Raw genomic sequence first — 12,629 nt, forward strand, 5'->3', positions numbered from 1 at the left:
TCACAAGTAGCACACAGAGAAAGTGATATGGAAGCTTGCTTAAAAAAAAAAAAAAAAAAAAAAAAAAAAAAAAAAAAAGTGTCATTTTAGCTCTTATAACTGTTAAAATATTATCACATTGCTAATGTATACATCTAACTTCACACTTTTTAGAGTGCTTTAGGATATACATGAAGGCAACATTTGGAGTAGGAAATGAAATGCAAGCATAAATATTAGGATATCCAAAATGAATATAGATTTTGGAGGTAAATATTTTCCTTCCTCTTCCAATCAAATGATGAATCTTTCCAACTAACATCCGGTGAGATTAATTATATTTCTGGTGAAACAATAACATATGGGTCCCTCACTACAAGAAGGACATGGAGGTGCTTGTAGCAAGTCCAGAGAAGGGCTACGAAGCTTGTGAAGGGTCTGGATAACAAGTCTTACGAGGAGCGGCTGAGGGAGCTGGGACTATTTAGCCTGGAGAAGAGGAGGCTCAGGGGCGACCTTATTGCACTCTACAGGTACCTGAAAGGAGGCTGTAGCGAGGTGGCGGTTGGTCTGTTCTCCCACGTGCCTGGTGACAGGATGAGTGGGAATGGGCTAAAGTTGCGCCAGGGGAGGTTTAGGTTGGATATTAGGAAGAACTTCTTTACTGAAAGGGTTGTTAGTCTCTGGAATAGGCTGCCCAGGGAAGTGGTTGAGTCACCATCCCTGGAGGTCTTTAAAAGACGTTTAGATGTAGAGCTTAGGGATATGGTTTAGTGGAGGACTTGTTAGCGTTAGGTCAGAGGTTGGTCTCGGTGATCTTGGAGGTCTCTTCCAACCTAGACTATTCTGTGATTCTGTGATATATATTACAGGTAAATTCACAAAATAACAGAAGACTCTCATGTACTGACCTGGGTTCTCTGTGAAGTGCTCTGTGAGCTAGCTGATCCATTCTACATTATCTTCTCAACTAAACATTGGAAGAAAAAAAAATGAGCTTACTAGAACCTTGAGTCAATACTGCCTGACTAGGAAAGAAATGGAAACTGTAAAAAAGAATGTAGAAGGACTGAACCAATAATATTTAAAGAGTACAATGGATACATCTGCTTAGAGTAGAAGCTTTTAAGTGAAAATTATGATGTCATCCCAGACTAGAATCAAATAAATATTTTTTGATGTGTAATATTTCAGAGGTAGGGAGATTTTAAAAAACATTAGTACTGAAAAACGGGGGTCAGGTGTAACAATGCACAGAAGGATTTGTGAAAGAGCATGCAATGAAAACCAATTTAATTCTGGGCTGCTACCACCATGATTCCTGCATGAAGGTAGTTCATACTGACTACAGAGCACCACAAAAGCACTAGGAAACCCATACCAGTACAGACAGCAGGCACAATAGAACTGTGAGTAAAAAATGAGAGAAAACATTAAGTCCATGTATCATACTGAATTGAATAGTGCAACAGAGGCTTGGAAGAGGATATATGTGAGGAAAAAAAAAAAAAAGGAATCCCTTGTAGCAGGTACTCCAGCTACTTCTTAACATCCCTGGACAGGGTTGTCCTTTCGGTGTGTAGCTTTGTAATTATATTTTCTCCTGATTTTGATTCTTAAAGTCAGCCTCCCTAACAGTAAAATGGTTTGTTCAATGAAGAAAAAATATCCCTCATTCCACTATTATTTCCATATTTATCACCTTTTTTAAAAATGTTCATACTGTTATTTTCAAATTTTTCCTCTTACACATAATATTACTTTAAAATCTACTTGAAAGGATGTATGCTATGTGTGCTTTCACTCCGATGACGGATGAAAGTAAAAGAGAACTACATTGGCTTTAGTCACTAAGCTGTATTAGGATCTGAAAAAACTGTCTGACCAAGTGATCCATAGTTTCAACCACTGAAAACAAGGGTGAACAAATCAATAGAAGCTGGAGTTCTCAAAAATAAATAAATAAATAATAAATCACAGAGGGAGACTGTTGCAATCATAATCTTTTTTTTATTTCTTTCTTTGATTTCACTGGTGTTTTTCATAAGCCATTGCATTCAGATTCAGAAAGCAAATATTCAGTATCGATGAGAAAATAATCTCTTTTCTTTTGACCAGTTCTCATTGGATGACTTCACAAATTTTATCACAAGTGGAGCTGTGTGAAAGATAAAGGACTTCAATTTGCCAATAATTTATAGATTTGGAAATATGGCTTAATTCCATATGGAAAGGAAACTAAACTTTTCAAAATTTGATCTGAAAAAAAGTCTGGAAGAGGCAGGACAGAAAAAGATATGTTTTTCTAGTCATTACAATAATTTCATTTCAGTGTTCAACTTTCATATTTAAAATTGCTATAAAATGAAACAGAATATTAAAATGAAAACAGTCTCGTAAAACAATAGCTGTAAATGTTTCATGAAAAAAAAAAAATCAAAAATGATCTATTCTGACGCTGTTGAAACTTTGTCCCTTCTCTTTTTAAAGTGTAAGCCCAACCAAAAATACCTTATTTCATTATGTAACTGGATTTCAACAGAATGACATAAGATGAAGGAATAAAGTTCTGTTGAAGTCTCTCCCAGCTTGTATAATAAGTCTTGACTAATAGGATTCTCAAAGCAAACATAGATAAACCTCCTACAAATGCCCTATATAATTATCTGATGGCCACTTTGAAATTTACCTTCCCCTTCCCTGCATATTAATTTTTTTATTTTTTTATTTTTTAATTTGGGGTTTACAAAGTGCAGAGTTGGAAATTTGATATCTCTATCAGTCGGTGATTTGAAATGAATATATTGAAGTCTATCTGATTGCACTGTAGCAAGCTCTAGTGGTAATAATGTGAAAAATCTATAAAGGAAAAACATAAATGCAAGATCTAAACAGTAATCTGTGCTGTAGCATAATCCAGCATTCATTTAACCCTCCTTATCACTATAATATAGAAATGTAGTATTTTTCAAGAGTAGCATTCAAACCCTAAAATTTGTGGTAGCTCATTTAAAACCAGTATATGACACTGAACCTAAGTCTATGGTAACATCTGCAATTAAAAAACACCTGTTATATATTTAAAGTATTAAATATAGCCCTAAATTTGGCCCAGCATATCAAGAAAAATTCTGTTCATAAATATGCGTAACATCTCTAAAATACTAGTTTACAATTACCTGTGCAGTGAAGTCTTTCCAAATTTCTGGGTTTATTGTGTTTTGCTTTATGAATTTCATTTACCTTGTTCCAGCTAAATGAGCAGTCACCCTCCTATAAAAAGCGTGCTGTGTTTTCTTACCCATACTCCTTCTGTATGTGCCCATAACAAACAATTCCCCGTCACTGTGGCAATTTTAAAAAGTATATTGCATTTCAACATAGAAGCCCAAAGTAAGCCGTTTTCCTCCAGCTATGACTTTTATTCCCTTTCCACACAGACCCTGCTCCACAGGCAGTCATCAACAAAGAGGTTCTCTTCATAACAAAATTCCTCCTGGTGTGTTGTATCCATTGCTGCAATAAAACAAGCTTTTTCTATGACTTCATGGATTTAGGGAAAATGTGCTGGTAGTGTGGATGCACTGCAGATAAATTTGTGACTGGACATAGCTGTCCTCTCAACATATGCCATGGCAGTCCCATAACTAAGCTGCAGGGAACTTCAGTACATCTCTGGACTGCTAACATTCAGGGTTTTTGTTACATTACACATGGAAGGAACTAACAGAGGAAAACAGGCACAGTACTGACATGGGCTTGATGCAGAGTGTGAATGTAGTTCCTTGTGGTACCTTATACCCCAGTGAAGTGTGATAAAGGGAATGTTCCACCTCTGTATTGCAGTGCTCCATGGGAGGGGACTCGCAAGCCTGAGTATTAGCAGGGCACCCAACAACAGTTTCTAAGAATTTAATTCTTATGCTGGGGGGGGGGGGGGGGGGGGGTGCTATGTGACCCTGGCTAGGCTAGGTTGGGATTCAGAAGGAAGTTCAAGAATCAGCATTTTGAACTTAGGTGCCCCTTACAAAAACCTAGCCTATGCATAAGTCTGTATATCTGGGTTTGTATCCTGATATAAAGTGGGCATTTTCCTCAGTAAATCTGCTGCCATCCTACTGAGGACAACATGAAGGTGACAGGCCTTAATACATATCAAGAGTACCTAGCTTCTGAAAGCAAGTAGGTCTGAGAAGGCTGAAGTAGGGATGAACATACAGAAGAAAGGACATGGTAGACTTAGCAGATAGAAGACATGGAGATTTCACACAGCAGGGATGTTTAGGAAGACTTTATCTACAATTTAGCTCTATTCAGTGTTCCTTTGTGTCTATTTATTGTCTGTGGCTGTCTATATAATATGTTAAGATCCCACTTTTGGTATCAGTAAACCTTATGAAAAGCTTTTCAGTAGAAAACAGTAGCGTTTTAGGGAGTTGACTTGTGTTCCACTCTCTACCTCCATGTCTGTAAAATATTTAATGAAATTGTTTTGTGGTGTGTCTTAAAATTAAAATTTCATAAGAGCTCCATCAATACCACCTCCTGGAAATTATGGTTCAAATACTTTTGTGCTCACCAGTGTTCACCAAAGGCTCACCAAAGCCTTCAACTGCACTTTACTTCCCTAGACAGCTTGCACTGGTTCCCATCATAATTTTTCACACATACACACAAACACACACAACACAAACACAAAGCAGAAGTCATGCTAGAAATTTCAAACAATATATTTCTGATAGCTTTTTAGGATGTTGATCCCCTATTTCTTTTTCTTTTCTTTGCACAGATATGCTGTGGACAAAAATATTGGCATCAAAAGAGAATCTACAACAGAATTTGTTGTAGGTATTGGTTTATAATGGAGAACAGAATAAGATAAGTTAAATTATTCTACTGAGATGCATATTACATTAACTGTTGAATTACTCAAGTTTAAATGTTTATTTTGAGAAGAAATATGAATGGATGGTGGTCTTTTCAAATTTAAAGTTCAAAAAGACCAACTGTAAGTTTTAGTGAAAAAACATATCAAAGATAACATACATTAATTTTCAAAAGGGTTAGGAAAAGTTAGCAAGGAACATCTTAAATTGAAGAATAGGCACAACAGAACTGTGAAAAAACATTTACTGTGCCTTAGTGCAAGAAATGTTTTTTAACACTTCATACAGTTTCTGACTGCCTTTTGTAAAATACTTCTGAGAAAACAATTAACTAGTATAATTTCACCTTCTGTATGTCTTATCATAAAATATCTTAAATGTATTGAAAATGATTCATGGTGATGAGTTGGACTTCATTATAAGTAAATGATCAACATCTTCATCTTGCTTGCATGAAAAATCTTGTTTCACTGGCATGAAGGCAATTGTGTTCTGTACTTGCTATTGTTGCAAGCAATTTATTTTATTAAACTAGACTATAATACTCACAAATAAGGAAAAAATAAATAAAGTCATCAGTAGGTCTTATGAAACATGAAATTAGGACTAGACCCTTGAAGTAACATTTGGCCATGTAATTCATATTCAGTTAGCTCCCTTCAGTTGGCTAGCTTCAGTTGGCCTCCTTAGTTCAAAAAGAGTGAATTCATACTATAGTGAGGAGAAAAGACATTTTGTAAATGTTTAGGATATCTTTTTGCTTTATAGTCCACTTGGGTTAACAGACTTAATAGTCAGATTGCCCCTTTTCCTGATACAGCTACTCTTTTGGGAATCCAGTTAAGCAAATAGTAGGGCTAAGATATGGGAATAGTCTTTCCTTCTCTCTAGCAGATTTCAAGATTATTATTTTTTTTCATTTAAAAACCATGAATATTTAAAGAAAATGCAGTACCAGAAGTCGCTGAACTGATCAACAATGTTTTTTTTTTTACTCTTTCTGTTCATCAGTAGCTGCGCTTTGTGAATGTATTGTTTTCGAAAAAAAAAAAAATAGTACAGAATTTGGTTTTTTTTTTTTTGATAAACAAACCTGTCAAAGACTTCTGTCATGTTTTCTTTTTCTTTCAATAAATTGTCAGCTGTAACAGACCCCCAACAAAACACTGCAGAGCAAAAGATATCAGACTGGTATCTTGCTATGAAAAATAATGTCTTCTAGTTATCAGTGATTTTCCTCGCTCTCTGTAATAACCTATTTTAAGCCAATTCAAATTAATTTTTTTTCAATTACTGTCTCTATACAATGTTTATTATTATTACTTACATGTAGAAAATGTGTGTTATTTTCAATGTTTAGAAAAGTTAATTTCCTCCCATCTATGGGAGGAATTCTTTGGTGGAATTTTGGTATCTTTGACAGTCTCAAATGATTTCAAATTCACAAGTTTTATTATACCTGTAGACAATAGAGCTTCACCAGTTCCATCAAGGGAACAATCCTTGCAGCAAGTCCACTTTCTGAAGAGAGCATCCTGGGGAGCAGGAGCCACCAAGCATGAGGGATCTGTCAGGTTTTTGTCCAGAGAATGATGCCCTCATTACTGAGGAACAGACTCAACCTTTCTGCTGACCTTGGTCACCATGAAGAAAATGTTCTCTGGACTAATGACAATGAAGTACAAAAAAGACAAATGAAGTTAAGTATGTTTGCATCAATATTGTCTCATATTTAGGGAAACTGAGCAATGAGTTATGTGAGGTATGTAGGGAATAGGAGACACCAGATTTACCTTTCCAAAGTCCCTCAGGGTGTTTGCTTATGATCATGCAAGAGAGGATCCTAGATGAGCACTGCTCCTCACAAATCTGAGATAAGCTGATACAATGACATATAATTCCACGTTTTATCTCTGTCATTATTACCTGGAAAATCTTCACTGCCTTAAGTTAAATTCTTTAAACACACTAAGAAGAAAAGAAAAAATATATTGTTCCATAAACTATATCTCCATCTGTTATTGTCTACTGGAAATACCTTTGTGTATTGCCAGATTATGTTGCCAGAAAAGAAAATCTTTTAAGCCTTTTTTACCTGGCTTAATTTTCTCCTCAGTTATTGTCTTATAAATCAGGATTTATTATTAGACATCTCATATACAGAAATGATAAAAATATGAGCCAGGCTTTAAAAAAGATGGTCTGTGACAAAAGGATTTCTTACAGAGTCTTAAGAAGACAGACTGGAACAGATATTCAAGTCAGAGGCTATTTGTTCATCCCTTCTTCTCCTTTGCCACAGCAGAGGTATGGGGTACAGCACACCTACACCCACATCAGCCACCTTGACTGTTCTCAACAGAAGATTTCCAGTGTTTTCCAGACAGGTTTACTCCTCCTGTGACCATGCAGATGTTTTCCTCTCTTCCATGACTCATTCTCCTGCTTGTTTGCTTTTTTCTCTTTGCTATCTTTGCTCTTTTTTTACCTGAGTTAGCTATAAGGTTTTTCGTTTATGCTTTAAATACCAGCACACATATATACATACTCCTTCATTGCATGTACACTGTGTGTGAATAGGTATAGCTGAAAGACAGAAATGGCATGGAGAGGAGAGCAGAGTGCCAGTGCCATCTGTAAATGCAAATATCCCTGCCTGGCCTATGCAGTCAATATATAATACTTAGATGAGCAAATACAATTTATAAGTTAAACCCCAGTTTTGTTGTAGGAATCTAAAATATGCATAAATCTGGTAGTAAAAAACATCTATAAAAACAGGAAAGAAGGTTTCAATATTATTATTTGTTTGATATAATTTATTTTATTTGAATATTGTAATCTCATAGAAACCTACTGAAATTAGTAAATCTACTGCTGTGACCTATCTTTCTCCACCATGGACCCTGGGAATTAATAGACATAGACCATATCAGCTCACTTATTCACATTATTCAGTATAAGGTCTACATAAATAAATTAAAGAATGGTTAATTCATTGTCAATGATTAATGAAATTCTAATTATAATTACTATTTAGTTCTGGCCTGATTTATTGTGATGTTTTCAAGATTTCTAACCATGCAAAACCTATTCTAACTTTAGGTTCCTTTCAAATGCAATCAAATAAAATTAAAGAAAGGAAAAAGGAAAAAAAATCCCACCCAAGCCATTCTATGATTCTATGAAAATAGAAATCCAGCAGCTGCTCTACACTGAACAGTAATAAGCACATTAAAAATTAAGTTAAGCAATACTCCAATCCTGATATAAATATTGGTCATCTTCATTTCACTTCCTCTCCCCAAATCCCACTAAACAAGAATGCCTTGCTGTAAACAGTGAAACAAAATCCCATCAGATTGAAATGCAGAGAAAAATTCAAACTTGTAATTTCTAATTAACAAAAAGGCAACGTGAAAACATGCTTTTCTTTTCAAATGACAACAAGACAATGAAGCTGTGAGGGACAATGGCACTGAACACTGTCCCTTGTCTTAATCAATCTACCTAAAAGACAAGCCATTTTTTGCCTTCCCCAAAGACTGGGTGATAGGAGAGGGAGGGGGAGAGAACCCTAACTGTCCCTGTCCAAGCACGGATGACTGAGGGACCTGTCTGTGCCAAACCTCCTCCTCCATGCTCCACGTTCACTATCCCCTCTGAACTCATGTATGGCACCATGTCACAGTCCTGTCATCATTTCTCTCTCCTGGTGCCCCAGTCAGCGTGAAAAGTCCCACCTGGAGTTGTTGTACATTATTTCTATTGAGATATTAATTATTTTTCCTGAAACCTTGTGAAATATTTCCTTCAGTTTAGCTATTTCATTATTGTGGCTGTAACACTCTGGCCTTTATACTTACAGCCTGTCATTCTTCAAAATAGGGAAAAGACCTTATGTTCTTCATTTGACATTTGATTTTCTTGACAGTACATATTCCTTCTTTTTCACAGCTGCCTCCAGTGTCCTGTCCTAGATGTCTGTTATACACTATTTATCTCAATTAATCACTTTATATAGACCAAACATGTTCAAATGCCATCTTTAAAGATTCTGTTGATGCTAATTGTATGCAAATTGCACTCAGGTATCTGCCAGGAGATAATTACTTTTGGGGGACTTGCTTATCACAGAATCACAGAATAGTCTAGGTTGGAAGAGATCTCCAAGATCATTGAGTCCAACCTCCGACCTAACGCTAACAAATCTTCCACTAAACCATATCCCTAAGCTCTACATCTAAACGTCTTTAAAACTGAACACAGATCTACATCTAAACGTCTCTAAACTGAACACATTACTCAAGGTGCGGCCTCACCAGAGCCGAGTACAGGGGGACAATCACTTCCCTGGACCTGCTGGCCACGCTGTTTCTTATGCAAGCCAGGATGCTGCTGGCCTTCTTGGCCATCTGAGCACACTACTGGCTCATATTCAGCTGACTGTCAACCACTACTCCCAGGTCCTTCTCTGCCAGGCAGCTTTCTAACCACACATCTCCCAGCCTGTAGCGCTGTTTGGGGTTGTTGTGTCCCAGGTGCAGGACCCGGCACTTGGCCTTGTTGAACTTCATACCGTTGGCCTCGGCCCATTGGTCCAGCCTATCCAGATCCTCCTGCAGAGCCTTCCTACCCTCGAGCAGATCGACACACGTACCTACCTTGGTGTCATCTGCAAACTTACTGAGGGTGCACTCAATGAAGATCATCAATGAAGATATTGAAGAGGACCGGCCCCAGCACCGAGCCCTGGGGAACGCCACTAGTGACCGGCATCCAACTGGATTTGACTCCATTCACCACAACTCTTTGGGCCCGGCCATCCAGCCAGCTCTTAACCCAACGAAGCGTACGCCAGTCCAAGCCATGAGCAGCCAGTTTCCTGAGGAGAATGCTGTGGGGGACAGTGTCAAATGCCTTACTGAAGTCAAGGTAGACCACGTCCACAGCCTTTCCCTCATCCACTAAGCGTGTCACCTTGTCATAGAAGGAGATCAGGTTTGTCAAGCAGGACCTGCCCTTCATAAACCCATGCTGACTAGGCCTGATCACCTGCTTGCCCTGCAACTGCCTCATGATGACACCCAAGATAATCTGCTCCATGAGCTTCCCTGGCACTGATGTTAAACTAACAGGCCTATAGTTCCCCGGGTCTACCCTCCGGCCCTTCTTGTAGATGGGTGTCACATTTGCTAGCCGCCAGTCAGCTGGGACCTCCCCCGATAGCCAGGACTGCCAATAAATGATGGAAAGCGGCTTGGCCAGCTCCTCCGCCAGTTCTCTCAGTACCCTCGGGTGGATCCCATCCAGCCCCATCGACTTGCGTACATCCAAATGCTGTAGCAGGTCGCTAACCATTTCCTCATGGATTGTGGGGGCCAGGTTCTGCTCCCCATCCCCTTCCACCAGCTCAGGGTACTGGGCGTCCAGAGAACAACTGGTTTTGCTGTTAAAGACTGAGGCAAAGAAGGCATTAAGCACCTCAGCTTTTTCCTCATCTCTGATTACTAAGTTTCCCCCCACATCCAGTAAAGGGTGGAGATTCTCCTTAGTCTTCCTTTTTGTGTTGATGTATTTATAAAAACATTTTTTGTTGTCTTTAACAGCAGTGGCCAGATTGAGCTCCAGATGAGCTTTGGCCTTTCTGATTTTGTCCCTGCACCGCCTCGCAGCATCCTTGTAGTCCCCCTGAGTGGCCCACCCTCCAAAGATTATAATTATAATTTATAATCTTTTCCAAAGATTATAAACCCTCTTTTTTCTCCTAAGCTCGAGCCACAGCTCTCTGCTCAGCCAGGCCAGTCTTCTTCCACGCTGGCTCGTCTTTGGGCATGTGGGGACAGACCGCTCCTGAGCCAATTGTTGTTCTTCCTGGGATAGGAGGGTTTATGGTAAGCACAAGGAGATTTTATTGATATCCTAAAAAACACTCTGTCAAAAAGAGGATGTAACAGGCATATAGCATTTTTTTTTTTTGCTATATTCAATAGCAAAAAAATATATATAAAAAAAAAAATGTGTCAATGAAATCAAATTTTCTTGTGTAATTTTCCTTACAAGTCATTTCATCCAGTATTATTCTTTCTAAAATTTACAGCATCATTACTAATAATGTTTTTAGGAGTTGCATCATGTCTATTTCAAATACAGAGCCAAGGTTCTGCCACACTCAAAACAAATTAATTATAAAAGCTTTCTTTCAATTTACTTCTTAAATCTTCATGGATCATATCATAAAGATGATGTATAACGTATCTTGTTCTGTAGTGGTTTTTGTGGAGTATTTAGAAGATTAGGAACCTTCTGAAATTTATATCTTTAGAGGTCCTAATTTCTGGATTTGTTGGGGAAGAATTAGCAGGCAGAGCTACACATGCTCATTTTTTGTTTATCAATATGAATCTGAGTAAGATTCCCAAATGGAGCTAAGGATTTGTCTTCATTATGCAAGTCTAGTCTTCCCAGCAATTGCCCCTTGTGAAAGTTTCCTGCTATAATACAAGCAAGGAAAGCAAACAGTTATTTCAAATATTTCTTCTATTACATATGTGTACTAACCATATCTTCCCTTGACTGTGCATGTAATATGCAGATGCAATTCTGACCACTCAAAAGTCAGTATATGATTGTTCCAGTAATGTATTTTCTATAAAATAATCAGCAGGTAAAGTACAGAATTTTTCTTGTCAGCAGGTTTTCATATTCTTTTTTTTTTCTGGCTGAGTGCCAATCTGGAGTCATATTCCCTCTTTTTTTAGCCTCAGAGTAAGTTACATATAAGCACGAATAGTACAGAGAACGGCCACAAGAATGGTGAAAGAAATGCAGATTAGTTTAGGTACAAGATTAAACAGACAGTGGTTCTTCAGGCATGATATGAAGGCTATGATAAACACCTTTGCAATTACAAGTTACATAGTGGAAGTGAGGACAGAATGGATGTTTATCATGTCCCATAACATCTTAAAACCACAGAAATTGATAGATCTGGAGAGGGCTGAAGGAAATACTCAGGAGTTAGCTTCAAGACAAAATGAGATGTTTATCAACATATCATGCTGTAATGTTATTGAACTAACTGTTGCCAGGCATTCTGGAGGTCCATGCAAATCAAATAGCAACTGTACAAAATCACGGAAGAAAAATCTTTGAAGGACCAATAAACTGAAATGTGTAACTTCTTTTTCAGAAAGTCCTCCAAACAGTTTTCTTGGCACTGAACCAATATCCTGGGGGATGAACAGCTGGATTGCATACAAGTCCTTTGGGTTAATCCACATAGCTATTCTAAATGAGCAACACCACTGTTGTCCCCAAGGCAGTCAGAATTTGAGAACATACATGAAGCGAGAACCAGCTTTCATGTTCATAGGCTTGATCTATTCCTTGTGACACTTGTGACACTGCCTCAGACGCAATCAGACCACAATCAGATGCAAAACATCAAAGTCCCAGAACAAATTCCAGTCACAACAAAGAATGAAATTAACTCTTCTTCCCATTGTAGTACTGATGCCTAATCAGGAAGGATTTGGGGCTAGCCTGTCACGTCAGTTGTAAGACTCATAAACTGGAGTTGAGCAATGGGCTTTCTGTGACCAGCTGTACACAGCCTTTGAGAAAAGGTTCCAGGATAATGGTTTTCTTCGACCAGAAAAGGTTGATGATATTTCAGGATGTAAGAAAAAAGTTGCTGGATAAAGGTGGATGAGCTCTATCTCCCCATGCACAATGGAGTTAAAACGTGATGAAATTGGCTTT

The 12,629-nt window shown here is 37.9% G+C and overlaps 1 long non-coding RNA gene across 2 annotated transcripts in view; it reads right to left on the reverse strand.

The window, feature by feature from the left end:
- Nucleotides 1–911: 911 nt before the first annotated feature.
- LOC118162359 overlaps nt 912–12,629 on the reverse strand; it is a 54,182-nt gene continuing 42,464 nt past the window's right edge. Inside the window, exons 5-6 of one of the 2 annotated variants that reach the window (XR_004748414.1) lie at nt 8,732–8,849; nt 3,457–3,495 (exon numbers count right to left, since the gene is read on the reverse strand). This is a non-coding gene — a long non-coding RNA (uncharacterized LOC118162359). Of the gene's footprint in view, nt 950–3,456; nt 3,496–8,731; nt 8,850–12,629 lie in introns of those variants that run through there. The other variant, XR_004748416.1, reaches the window with a different exon arrangement.

The sequence above is a fragment of the Oxyura jamaicensis genome, chromosome 2, assembly GCF_011077185.1.
Source record: "Oxyura jamaicensis isolate SHBP4307 breed ruddy duck chromosome 2, BPBGC_Ojam_1.0, whole genome shotgun sequence".
NCBI lineage: Eukaryota > Metazoa > Chordata > Aves > Anseriformes > Anatidae > Oxyura > Oxyura jamaicensis.